At 34.7% G+C, this 13,589-nt stretch overlaps 1 protein-coding gene across 1 annotated transcript in view; it reads right to left on the bottom strand.

Moving 5' to 3' along the window:
* Window positions 1–13,589, bottom strand: part of Abcd2 (ATP binding cassette subfamily D member 2) — a 64,825-nt gene that overhangs the window by 22,670 nt on the left and 28,566 nt on the right. The gene's annotated exons all lie outside the window — the stretch shown is intronic.

Below are 13,589 nucleotides of genomic sequence, written 5' to 3'. Positions count from 1 at the left end.
TATATATATATATATATATATATTCCATATTTCTTGGCTTGTATACATCACCTTAGGCACTCATATAATGCTACATTATCTCTAAATGTTTATTTTAGTGTATATTTATTGAACAAAATAGGTTTCTTTGTGACATTTTATATACGTGTATGTATATATGCTTTGATCTTATCTATCCTCTTTATTACCTTCTTTCCTGTCCCATAATTTTCTCCTTGACAAACAGCTTCCCGCTATTTTAATTGTTGCTTTGCCCCTGCTAGCTTCCCCATATGAGAGAAAATACTCAATATTTGTATTTCTGAGTCTGACTTATTTCACTTAGTATGATCATCTGCAGTTCCATCCATTTTCCTGCATTTGACACAATTTTCTTCTTTTTCATGGCTTTATAATATTATCTTAAGCTAATGCCTAACAAACTATTAGCATAAAATAAAAATTCATCACTAAAGCCAATGAACCATTTTAATAGGGATTCTGAGGCTACTTGGAAGAACAAATAAATAGAAAGCTTGGGAAAGAGTACTTTTGCTTCCTTCCAAAGTGATGCCAGCTTAAACTTAACATAAATCAAAACCACAGCTAGGCTTCCACCTCAGATACTAAAACCCAGGTATAAGTCCAAGTCACGACACAGTGTACAACCAACACTGCGATGACAAAAATGCATCTGAGCATTCACGCATGGGTTTATGTGATTCTACCATCTCATCCCATCAATTGCCAACACTTGATGTGATCATATTTGATACTGACATTTCAGGGAAGACAATGCGGGGTCATGGCTACAGTAATGGATTTAAAGAGTTGCTTCTGGAATTTAATCCAAATCTCACCATTTATTAATACAGTGACCATAATTCGGTACTAGAGTTACCTTATCTGTAAAGCAACTTTTTTTTTTAATTCCATTGGTTATAAGGGCAGAATGAAGTAATAAGTTTTTAATGAAGCGATAGGAAGGAATAGTAAGATCACTTAGTACAATCCAGGCACAATGAAGGCACTTGATAATAATCATCATGAAAACAAACAGTTCATTTCTGCTTAGGCTCAAGTTCTCTAGTTGAAGATACAACATCTTAAAAAGGAGCAGGTTAGTGATGCACCTCAATTCATAAACATTTGCCTGGTATGCCCAAGACCCTGGGCTTTGTTTCCCAGTACAACAAACAAGCAAACTCGTGAGGAAAAAAAAAAAGCAGATAAAAACATAATTTCTACTTAGTCAGGTAAGTGATTGCTGATTTATGTCCCAGAGTGAAGTTTCATTATACTTAACATTATTAGCAATTACTAAATTCCCAGCGATATACATTTTAAAGATTATATTTTGTTGAGAACTCAGTGGAGTACCTCAAGTTTACCCAGAAGCATTTCTTTTAGAAACTGGGGCAACATCTAGTTCACTGGAGCACTCAGTGGACTTTCAAAGGTATGGAATGCACTAGGCTGACAAATTTTTTCTTTGGTGCAAGAATGAGGAGGAGCAAAACACTGTACCTTCTTTAGAAGACTAACACAACATTATTTATAATTTCTTTAGGTATTTTGTAATTGGCCAGTTTTTTACGATGAAAAAAATGGAAAATTATCTAATGAAGACTCACCTTTAAGAGAAAGCAAAATAAATTATATTTTTGCAGTGCTTAATTGCTTATGGGGTTTTCAAAAGTCTAATAATGTTTTGAATATATGCTCCCGAACTTTTAAAAAAATCAAAAGCAAGCATGATTATCAGATACTATTTTTATTCAGTCAGGCTGGGATTTCACTAAAATGCCAAATCATAAACATTTTAGAATGCTAAAAAAAAGAACTTCAGATATGCCCACATAATTGGTTATTTGATCTAGTGTTAAACAAAATGATATGATAGTAGGAAACTTATACCCTTGGAAAATTGCTATGAATGAGAATGTTGCTGACACTATATAGAATATTTCATGAAATTATATACTAAGGACACCACTACTGTTTTATTAAAAAAATTACATTCTTCTGAATTACAAACATGTGAAATGGCAAAAATAACATTCAATATATTTAGTGAAGTACATGACAACTAAGCATTCTTAATTAAGTTTTATTAATTATTTAAAAACACGATTATGATGTTAGTCACTACTGCATTCTCTGGGCATGCTGGCAAGATGATTTGGGAGGATGTTAAATCAATTTGAAAACAAGGAAATGAAGGAGCACATGTACAATGTTTATACAGTTAGTTCGGGTTTGATTCTCTTTCTAGTTCTGAGACCTAGAATTTAACGTTTTGAGCGAGCTCAAGTTTCCCCAGTTGTACCAAGGTTATACATGATAAATGAGGACTTAAAGTTACCCTTTAGCAAGCCTTCCTCTCTAGATATATCGGCCTATTCAGATTATCCTCTAAATATTTCAGGTAGATCAGTTACCATGCCAGAATGTTACTGGCTTATTTGTTCTGTCCCACCCAAAAGGGGACCATGAAACATATCTAGTCTAAGCAACAAAAGAAATAGAATGTTTGCAATTAGTAGCAAAAAAATGCCAGTAGTTTACCAAAATGAAACCCAGACTCACTTTCATACATTGTAAAAAAGTATTAGAATAAATCCGCCAGTATCACAGTATAATTTAACCAATTCTCATGAAACAATGAACATAATTTGCTCTTCTTTAGAATATATAATTCTTATGCATTTATGTGTGAAATTATTAACTATAATCGTAAACTTATCTGGGAAGAAATCCTTCCTCCATGGTTACAGTTTCTTTATTGTTGGTACAAATGTTTCAGGGTGTTCTGGTAATTTGCATTACACTCTTTACTTTTCTGTGTTAGTATTTAAATAACCGGGTTTACTTCTCATTTTTTTGTAAACATTCATGTGAGAGTCTACAGTTTTCAATTCTCTCTTTAGGACAAAGGTAGAAAGAAGGGGAGAACATTGAGACAGTTAGCTCTTCGTACACGAAGCCTGTACAATGACCACCTAAAATATGGAACATTTTCTAAGTTCACAACATAGGGGCCGGAGATTTAGCTCAGTGGTTCTGGTGCCTGCTTTGCAAACACAGGGACTCAAGTTCAATCCCCGGTACCAAAAAAATAAAATAAAATAAAAGACTTAAGTTCACAACAAATAAAACAATTCAATCCCTAGGAAAAAAATACACTGTAAAAAGATCTGTATGCAAAGAAAATGAAATATTTATATTATTCAAATTAGGAATAATATTAATAGAAATTTTACAATAATTTTAACTCTATGGCATGAGATATGCTATGTTAAACAATAATATAGCACTAAATACTGCTGTGTAGCAATAAGAAGTTAGCAATCTGAAAGCCATAAAATCCAGCTATTTAGTAATTCATATAAGTGAACATATTGGTACCAGTTATGTCACCAGATTTTTTCATGTATAGTAAGAACACACTTGCATTCTGAGTATATAAAATTTATTTCTGCTATTCTTAAATATTTAACCAAAAGGAGGAATAGCTAACTGAAAAGCGATATGAACTACTACTGAAGTTACATCTTGTTTTTTCATTAAGTTTACTGGTTCTTTTTAAATATACAGTACAGTTACATTCATCATTGAGATCTTGTACCTCTACATGATGTATCTTCCAGCAGGTTAACTACTTCTGCTTTAGTATTTAGATCTTTGATCCATTTTGATGTTTTGTTTACATTTTTTGTTTGTTTTGTTTTGTTTTGGTACCAGGGATCGAACTTGGGTCCCTGTGCTTGCAAAGCAGGTGATAGAACCACTGAGCTGAATTCCCGGCTTGATTTTTTGTTTAGTATATGGTGAAAGATATGGATCTACCTTCAATCTTTCACGTGTGTATAGTCAGTTTTCCTAACAACATTTGCTAAAGAAGCTATCTTTCCTCCAATGTATTATACTCTTTGACCTCTTTGTCAAAGATCAGGTGGCCGAATGTACCTGGAGTTGTTTCTGCATCCTTTTTTTCTGTTCCATTGATCCACATGTCTGTTTTTGTGCCAACATCATGCTGTTTTTATTTGTGATATAAGCTGAAATCTGGCACAGTAATGTCTGCTGCTTTTTTCTTGTTTTCAGGATTGCTTTTGCTCTTTAAGGTCTCTTCTGGTTCTATATAATTTTATAATTGTTTTCTGTAGTTTAATGAAGAATGCTAGGGTAGGTTTAGACTGATTTTGTTTTTCTAGCATCTTGAGGTACATTATTAAGTTATTTATTTGTGCTCATTCTGTTTTTCTAATGTAAGGATTCATAGCAATAAACTTCTTCTGAGGGCTGTTGTGTTCCATAGGTTTTGGTATGTTGTGCTAGCATTATCATTTGATTCTTGGAATTGTTTAAATTCTTCCTTGGTTTCTCCTGTGATTCACTGAGTGTTCAAGAATGTTATCTAATATTCAAGTGTTTGTAAAATTTTTGTTGTATCTGTCATGATTAATTTCCACTTTCTGTGCACAATTATTTGATAATATACATAAGATGATTTTAATTCTTTTGCATATATTTAAGTGGCCTAATAGACCTTCCACGTGCTTCTGAGAAGAATGCATAGTCTGCTATAATAGGGAAGAATGGTCTGTGGGTATCTATTGACCCATTTATGCTGATGATTGAAATTTTTTGAATTATGGTATGAAATTACCTAGAAAAATTCAAGGAACAAGAATTTGAAGAGAACACATTTCATCATGTTCCATTATTACAGGAATTACAAAAATGGATCACTAGGAATTGAAGGATTAAGTCCATTTGTTTGAAGGTGTGGTTCAGTTCTGGTATTTCTTTGTTAATTTTTCGGATTAGTTGATATATTTGTGAAAGTGGAGTATTGAGTTCACCCACTATGATTGTGTTGAGATTTATTTGATCTTCAATGTCCTGTAGTGTTTGTTTTATGAAGTTGGTTGAACTGATATTTGGTGCATACATATTTAGCCATCCTTATCTCTTCCTCTTTAATTGTATCCTTAACAAATGAGTAGCAATCTTTTTTGCCTCTTCTGATCAATTTTAGATTGAAGCTTACTTTCAAAATAAGACTGCTATTCATGCTTGTATTGGGGTCTTTTAGAATACTGTTTTCTATCCCTTATTTTTAGTCTATGTATTTCTTTTTGGATTAGATGAGTCTCTTGAATGCACCAGACTGTTGTGTTCTGTTTTTTGATCCATCTGCCAACCTGTGTCTTTTTATTTGGGAGTTGAGGCCATTTACATTTAGAGTTATTATTGAAAGTTATTGATTTACTCCTGCCATTACATTTTTTCTGTTGTTGACTACCTCTATCCCCTTTTATTTAACTACCCACCTTCTCGATATATTCATTTCCATCCAACTTCTTGGCTTTTTGGGTTGTACTGTCTAAGAGAGTTTTGAGTATATTTTGAAGTGCTGGTTGATTTTTACAAATTTCTTAAGGTATTCTTTGTCATGGAATGTCCTTATTTCTGCATCAAATTTGAAAGATAGTTTCACAGGATGTATTTTAAGAGCAGAAGCACTTCATTTCAAGCTCTCCTTGGCCTTTAAGGTTTGTGTTGAAAAATCTGCATAATCCTAATGGGTTTATAAGTCAGTTTTTGCTTTCACTGACAGATTTTAAGTATCTGTCTTTGTGTTGGACTTCTGTGATTTTCACCGTGATGTATCATGAGAAGCATCTTTTTTTAATCACAGATATTTGGTGTTCTGTAACCTGATTTACCTGTATGTTGAGTTCTTTCCCCAAACTTGTAGAGTTTTCTATTATTTCTGTATACAGATTTTTTATTCCATGTGTGCTATCCTCTAATTTCTAACTCCAATTAGCCTTAGGTTAATATTTGTACCATCATCTGATAGCTGTTGGATGAATTTTCCTTGCTCTTATCATTTTTAAGGTTTTGCTGAGCATATCATCATGTGGTCCTTGATTTCTGAGACCCTTTACTCTCACTGTTGTTTTCTGTTGCTTATGAATTCAGTAGAATTCTTTAGCTCTAGAGTTTCTGTTTGGTCACTTTTCCTGGAGTCTATTTCCTTGAGATATTTATCATTCACGTATTGAACAGTTTTAGTCAACTCTTCTAATTTTTTATTTGTTTATTCCTTAACCATATTGGTCATTTTTATTAGTTCCACTATCTTTTGAGCGATGTCACTTTTGAGCTTGCCAAGTCTTTCTGCATTAATCATTCAAGCAGCTCAGCTATCTGGTATTTGATTTCCTCTCCACTAGAGGCTCTTGGATCTGCTTTGGAAGGACTGGGGTCTTTTGCAGCCATTCTGTAGCCTTGTTTTTTCATGTTCTTCTTTTCTTCTTCCTCTTTTTTGTGCTAAGGGTTGAGATCAGATAGATTGAAGATAATTTATTGTTGGTGTGAAGATCTCTTTAGTTAGATTCTGTTTTCCAGTGTTGTATTCTTGGCTTTGTCAAGAGGAATTGTTTACTATTTCAAAGTATTCAGTTATATTGGGTTGGACCCTGTCACTGTGTTGTAAGAAAAGAGTTTCAAGTGGTTATAAAAGAATCAACAGATCCAATCATGCATAAATTGTAAACATTAAAAGTTCTCTTTTCTTATAAACTTACCCTTTTATCAAAACCCTTTACAGACTATTATACTCTATTTGCAGTTTGCCTGGGAAGTGGAAGGTAGGATGAAAGAGAGAAGAAGGGAAAAAAAAGCGGGGGCTAGGTTAGTGGGAAAAGAGGAGGGTAAGAGAAATGTCAATAGGTAAAAAATAGGAGGTCAGACTCTGAGTCATTTTTATCCTGGAGGAAAGGACTAGTGTTGAGGGACTTTGAGAGAATATTTGTGTAGGCAGGAGGTGGCAAGCAGATGGGTGAAAGTGCATTTTGAGATTGAGGGAGGCTGTGAGATTGTCAGAACCTGTAAATATATTTGTAGTTAACTTTGTTTGGATCCTCTAAGCCAAATTTTTAAGATTACCATGACATGCCCTTGAGTGGTATTGTTTAAATTACAGCAGTGGTAAATTCTTACTCTCTAACACTCATGTACAGCACACACAAGGCCCTGTGTTCATTACTCAATACTGAAAAAGAAAAGCATTATAGGGGTTAAAGTCAGCAGACCAACCTCTTTCTTTTCTTTTCTTTTCTTTTCTTTTCTTTTCTTTTCTTTTCTTTTCTTTTTTTTTTTTTTTTTTTTTTTGTGCTGGAGACAGAACTCAGAGTATCATGCATGTTAAACACATGCTCCACCATTAACACACCTGGTACTGACCAAAACATTTTTAAAAAGGAAAAGACAAAAGGGGAAGACATAGTCTAACACTGGGATTCAAATCTTAAGGAAATCATTATACTTTTCCTACAAATTTAACCAGTTTTACTGAAGCCCTGCTATAAAATACTATGGACAGTAGTATGTTAGACACATCCCAGTTCATTATGGTGATTCCATCTTATCTGGTTATAAACAACATACAAATAACTGAAACAAAAATGAGAACTGGCCCAAGAAAAGCAAGGTATGGTATAGATATTCAAATCAGGAAAAGTTAAACAGGAAGATATGTTATTTGCCCTGGGTTTTGAAACTTAATTAGGATTTTGCAGTTGTCCTGAATTTAGGCATTATTTGAGTGTCTAAATAGGTCATGAATGCCAGAGTCAAGGAAGCAAAAGTTTTTTTTTTCTCTCTGTTGTTTGGAAACACCTAAACAAGACTCTCCTATCACACTCACCCCTAACACACCAAGCTGAGGGAATATATTTATTAGACTCCTCTTCACTGCTATTATGTCATTAGTACATACTGGAAATATTAATGCCCACCCTGTAGGCCCTTAAGCATTACAGAAACATTCCTTTTAACTGAAGTTCATTGACTTATCTTTTAAGGTGCCCCAGTAATTTGAGTGTTCACCCTTTTCTTAGTTACCACCTAAGGTACTGCTCCCTTCTTTGTGAGTAAATGGTAGTCATATATGTGAAATTTTACCGACTATTAATGCTTCTGGAAAATCTAATAAAAGCTGATAGTGGTTTGCTCCCCCGGCTCTCTTTATTGCCCGCCTTTTGTCAGAACATATTTTGAATTTATAAATGTTTGCCAGCTCAGTATTTGTTTATAAACTACTTCATTTGGAGGATCATTTCAGTGCCATGTTGCACTCGTTGGGGAGATCTGTGAGAGGAGAGATGGAATCTGTCATCCAGGTCAGATGGAGATTGCGCAAAGCCACAACAGAGCTGGTGCTGTCCTATAGTTTCCCCAAACACTGGAAAGGCTTCAGATGCCGTGAGGTCTTGTCCATCTCCCTGTACTGGCAGACAGGAGCTTCTTCTGAGCCTGGGATGGCCCTAGGTTCTGTAGGGGGGACACAGACATCTACAGCAGAGAGATGGACAATGGCATCTGGGCCAGAGGTCTTCTGGCCCTGTATGAGGCAAGAAAAGCCTGTGAAGGGAAGACACTGAGACAACTGTGATATCTCCACGCAGCGAAGAAAGAAGACAGTGTGGATTGCCTGGTGAGTGTTGGCATAGATCTGGGGACTCAGGAGTTGGGCAAACTACGCCACATTTGCTTTCTCCTAATTTGATTGAGGCAGTTGAACCTTGAGATCCCCACAGAGGCCTGTAGTTAGTTGTTCGTGCCTGGAGCACAAGTTTCAACCAGGACCCAGGTCTGGAGGGAGTGACATCCTGTGCTGGTCAGGCCAGGCAAGTGACTGATCCACAGAGAGAAACTGCTTGGCTGAGAGCAACCAGACTGTGACTCCAGTGTAGAAAGGAGCTGTGTGGATGCTGCAGATTAGTGCTAGAACTGTGTGAAGGTTTTGATTTTTACTTTGATTTTTGGTGTTGTAGTTGATATTTCCTTGCTTGTTTGTTTGATCTGGATTACGTTGGGAATTTTTTTTTCCTCATTTTTGAAGAAAATGTTTTCCTTCTGATTCTTGTTCTTTCTTGATACTGTTTTGTTATTTTACTTTATTCTTTAAGGTTTACCCCCCTTTGACCCTCTCCCTATTTTAGCTCTTTTATTTTTTTATTTTACCCTCTGTCCCTTTTTCTTCTCTCTTCCTCATTTTCTTACCTTCTTGCCTTCCCCTTTCTCCTCCCCTTCAGTCAGTCTAGCCAGGACACAGTAATGTAGCTACATCTCTAACCCTAGCAGTCCTTCTCTTACTTTCCCAGCCTTTTTCTTCTCAGACCCTACAAAGTCTTGGAAAGACAGAAGAAGGCACAGGTTACCTTTCATACACAACTGTGGAACATCTGAATCCATGTCAGATCTCACTGGACTTAGTATTTGGGGATGTCATTTTGAATAATATGACTATGGTTTAAATTTCTGACCTGAGATATTTCTGCCAAGAGTGATTAGTGAGAGCAGGAGCATTTGAAACAGAATTGCATGATGGGTTGGTGCTGAACTGGAGATGGTTGTAGAGAAGAGACACGCTGTTATGTATAAAAAGGATTCTCTAGAGGACCAGAAAAAGTAGTATACAAGAAGGCAAAATTCTGCTATCTTTTCTCAGTAAATACCACCTATCTCCTATTATTTTTCCTTTCTTCTTTTTCTCCCTCTCTTACTCCATCTGTTCCCCCAAATCCAACCATATATTTCATTTTCTCAATTTGGTGACTGTTAGCATATTATATTTTGTTAGAAGGTGAACTAAATAAATACATATAAGGGTTTGTTTGTGGGCTGTAATGGTTGAAAAGAGGAGCTCACTGGAATAGGAAAACAACTACTTTATTTCCTTGAAAATAAGACCTAAACAGAAAAGAAGTCCCAGCTTGACTTTTAAGGATGCTCATTCTATAAGCTCTACCCCCAAATAAGCCCCAGTTAAGATCGTCATCCAGACCAATGCATTTAGTACCTGTTGCAATGCATGATGGACAGACTGAATTATTATATAATATTATTAAAATGGAATTAAATCTAAATATATATTATTGACACTGATACTTAAAACAAATGATAATGTAAATTATAATTAAGTATTTGTAAATACCCAAACGGGTGCCTTTGGACAAGAGGTAAAGTTCTATGTAAATAGATGAACTCAAGACTTAATGCCAAACGACCAGTGTGAACACAGACACAATGCAGGAATAATGTGAACACTTGAAAATGCATGGACACGGTTGTGTCTCAAAGGAACCTTCGCAATTCAATATGTCATATATTGTAGGAAGCATACTTGGTGTGCTTATGTGAAATAAATGTTTTCTGAATTTCGGTATCTGAGATTTTCATCACTTTTGTGTGGACCATCATTTTAACTGCCACCATTCTTGTTGACACTCCTATCTCGTAAGTCTTCAATTAACGCTCAATTTCATGGAAACCTTATGAAGCCCAGCCAGCAAGAGGTCATGACTTGGGTGAAGAATTCATGGGACAGAACTGCTGGCAGCTGTGTTGCCAATGCACCATGAGCAGGCTACAGTGGCAAGAAGTGCTCGTCTATGGAGCACTGTGCTGCTGGATGTGAGAGACAGGGGCCAGTGCTTCTACAGAAAATGGATTTTCAGGAAATTCAGCCTGGGATTTGGGGTTTGAGGAGTTATGGTGATATTCCAGAAAATGGTCACGTGACTATTTGAATAAATGCAGATTTTTGTACATGAAAAAAATTAGGTTGTTGTACATAACAAAATAAGACATCCCCTGAAAATAAGCTCTACTGCATCTTTTGGAGCAAAAATTAATTTAAGATGTGGTCTTATTTTTAGAGAAATACAATAATAGGCCATTAATTAGCGGATTAGTAAAAGCAAAAGCAGGGGTCATAAATCTATCCTTGAGCCTTGAGAAGACAGAGAAATGCACTAAGAATTGACATAAGAATCAGGGTCTGTAGCTAAGTGAAAGACTATTCTTAGGGGTCAGGAAAGCTAATATAGAAGGAAAATGAGTTTCAACCATTATTTTAAGTGTAGCTTCATTGCTCAGAAAATTCAGTCTCCAACAGAGTAAAATTGCCAAAATATTTTAAAAAGATATTATCAGAGCAAAACTGATTCTCTCACCATATGCCATCCCACTGATTTATAGTGGCTAACCTACATTTTAGATGGAATGTTTCTTTCTTAAAATTTATCAGATGCTCTAATAGTTAAAATATCCCACCATTACTAAAGACAAAGTGAAGAGAAACTATTCTGAAACTAATTTATGTAGCACAGCTATTTGTATTCTTGAACTAGGGCCCAGATTTTCTTTTATCTGCTCCCCACTATTAATACTGCTGAAGTAATAGAAGACATTTACTGGGAAAACACTGAGATAATGTCACAATTTCCTAGGAATTCAGATTCCCCAGCTTAAGTCACAATAGCATTCTTTGTAAACATCTAGTTAGAAAATAAGTGGTTTAATATACTAAATAGAGCCTTTTTCCTTGGTAGTTCACTTTTTTCTTTGTATACTCCATGACGTTACTAGAAATCTGTGTTCATAACCCTATTCCATTTCCCCTGGGAAAGTAATAACTATTGTACTTGTGCATTTGATCAAAACTTAAAGAGGTCCTTCTGTTACCGAGAAGTATTTCTATCACAAAATGTGGGGCCGGCGATTTAGCTCAGTGGTTCTGCCACCTGCCTCACAGGCACAAAGACCTGAGTTCAATCCCCGATGCCAAAAAAAAAAAAAAAAATCAAAAAACAAAATGTGAATATAGGGTGATTACTGTAAGTTTGTTTTATGACTTGTGAAAATTATACTTATGTCTTGATTCTAGGCTGCCTTTTTTTCCCTGCCAAACTAGTAGTTAAGCTATATGCTGTTGCTATAAACTAATGTAATGTAGATTATAATATTTGTCAATGAGAGTAACTTAAGAAGAAAAGTTTAAGATTATTTACTGACAAATATTTTGAAATAGACCATATATCAGCTTTCTTTTAATTAATAAAATCACATAAGATTATTTTCAAATTTACTTGAAAAAATTGGCAGCTATTAGAGTTTTAAAAATGAATACTACATTTAGATGCATGGTTTATATATTCATTTAAATAGAAGTTATGATTTTTGTAAGGAAAATGGTCTTATAAAAGTTTTAAATATGAATACAAAATTTTATGATGCTAGAAACAATATAATAAGGTAATAACTTTAAAAAATAATCATTACAAAAACATGTTTAACCTTCAAAACAGATTTCTCATTCTTACTTTTCTCCTTAACTAGGTTGTAGTTGAGCTTTTTGCTTAGGCAAAAGTAAATTTCACAAGTGAGACAAAGTTTCCCAATGATTTATATTTGTTTCAAAATAACATAGGTCTCTGTGTGGACAAAATTAATTTATAAACTTTCATGAATTCATTTACTGCTTGAAAATGTCCTATATCACTCAAGTCAAAGTTATATTCAAGCACTAAAGATTTCACATTACATATGAAATCCATAATAACTAAAATGTATAAAATTTATTTATATACCTTCATCTGTATTAAGAAAACAGAATTCTACAGTAGGATATATTCCTCATGGTTCCATGTTTTATAATTTAAATACAGAATTCAAATAAATCTACTTAATGTGTTAAGGTCTGAGACTTAAACTTTTGGCAGTATAATTTAGCTTTCAGAATCAGAAATAATCTCAAAGTTCTTTAAAACGTAAGAAGAGCTGGGGATTTAGCTCAGCGGTTTGGTGGCCTGCCTTGCAAGCGCAAGGACCAGAATTCAATCCCCGGTACCAAAAAAAAAAAAAAGGAAGAAACAATGATTTTGGTGTCACACAAAGCTATGTGTTTTGCATTTAACATGAGTACCAACATGACAGTGCTCGTGTTCAAATTTTCAGCTAATGCTTTCATTTTCCTATACTCCAGATAACTTCTGCTCTACTTTATAGGTCTTACTTTAAAGAAAAGACAATTATTTTAAAAACCTCATCTGCCTAACTGCTACATATGCTCTAAAAATTAGACAAGTGGGCAGAACGGTAGCAGTGCTGTTTAACAAAGAAAAAGGAAACATAAAAGTTAAAAGAGCAGAAAGAAGTTAAAATCTCAGCAGAAAAGAGCTGAGATTGTGCTATACTTGATGTAACTTTTATGTTTCCTCTTATACTATACTTCCAGCCTTGGACCTCTGTAAGGTTCCGCAGAACCATCCTCTGTCCCAACAGAAACATACTGTATGATGTTGGCTTAACCTGCAATGGTAACATACAGAAATATTACTGGACCGGATGAATATAAGTAGTGTCTTTTCTTCAAACCTCATTTTCTTCATCCATAGCAAACACTCCATATTCTTAAGTGTAGAACTTTGTGTTTAGACATTTCTAAATTGCTATAATGTACGATAGCTAAAGATGTTTCAAGAATATTATGCATTATACCCATTCGTAAAACTATTTAAAGTAGTTTAAAGTATTAATCATGTAGCATAATCATAATAATAGTTATTTTACCAAGGCGCTTAAACATAAATGACCAATTTTAGAATAGATGAATACAGGAAGCTTGATGGAGAGCTCTGCATGCTATCTAAATACTGTATTTTCTGTGAGAAGAGATAATCTAACATCTAAGGCAATCTAGGTATTCTGTGAAATAGTTTGCTATTTCTTAAGCCTACCTTCAGGAG

Source organism: Fukomys damarensis, unplaced genomic scaffold (assembly GCF_012274545.1).
Source record: "Fukomys damarensis isolate Sample0158 unplaced genomic scaffold, DMR_v1.0_HiC HiC_scaffold_15, whole genome shotgun sequence".
Classification (NCBI taxonomy): Eukaryota; Metazoa; Chordata; class Mammalia; order Rodentia; family Bathyergidae; genus Fukomys; species Fukomys damarensis.
This window is presented reverse-complemented; position numbering and strand designations above follow the sequence as displayed.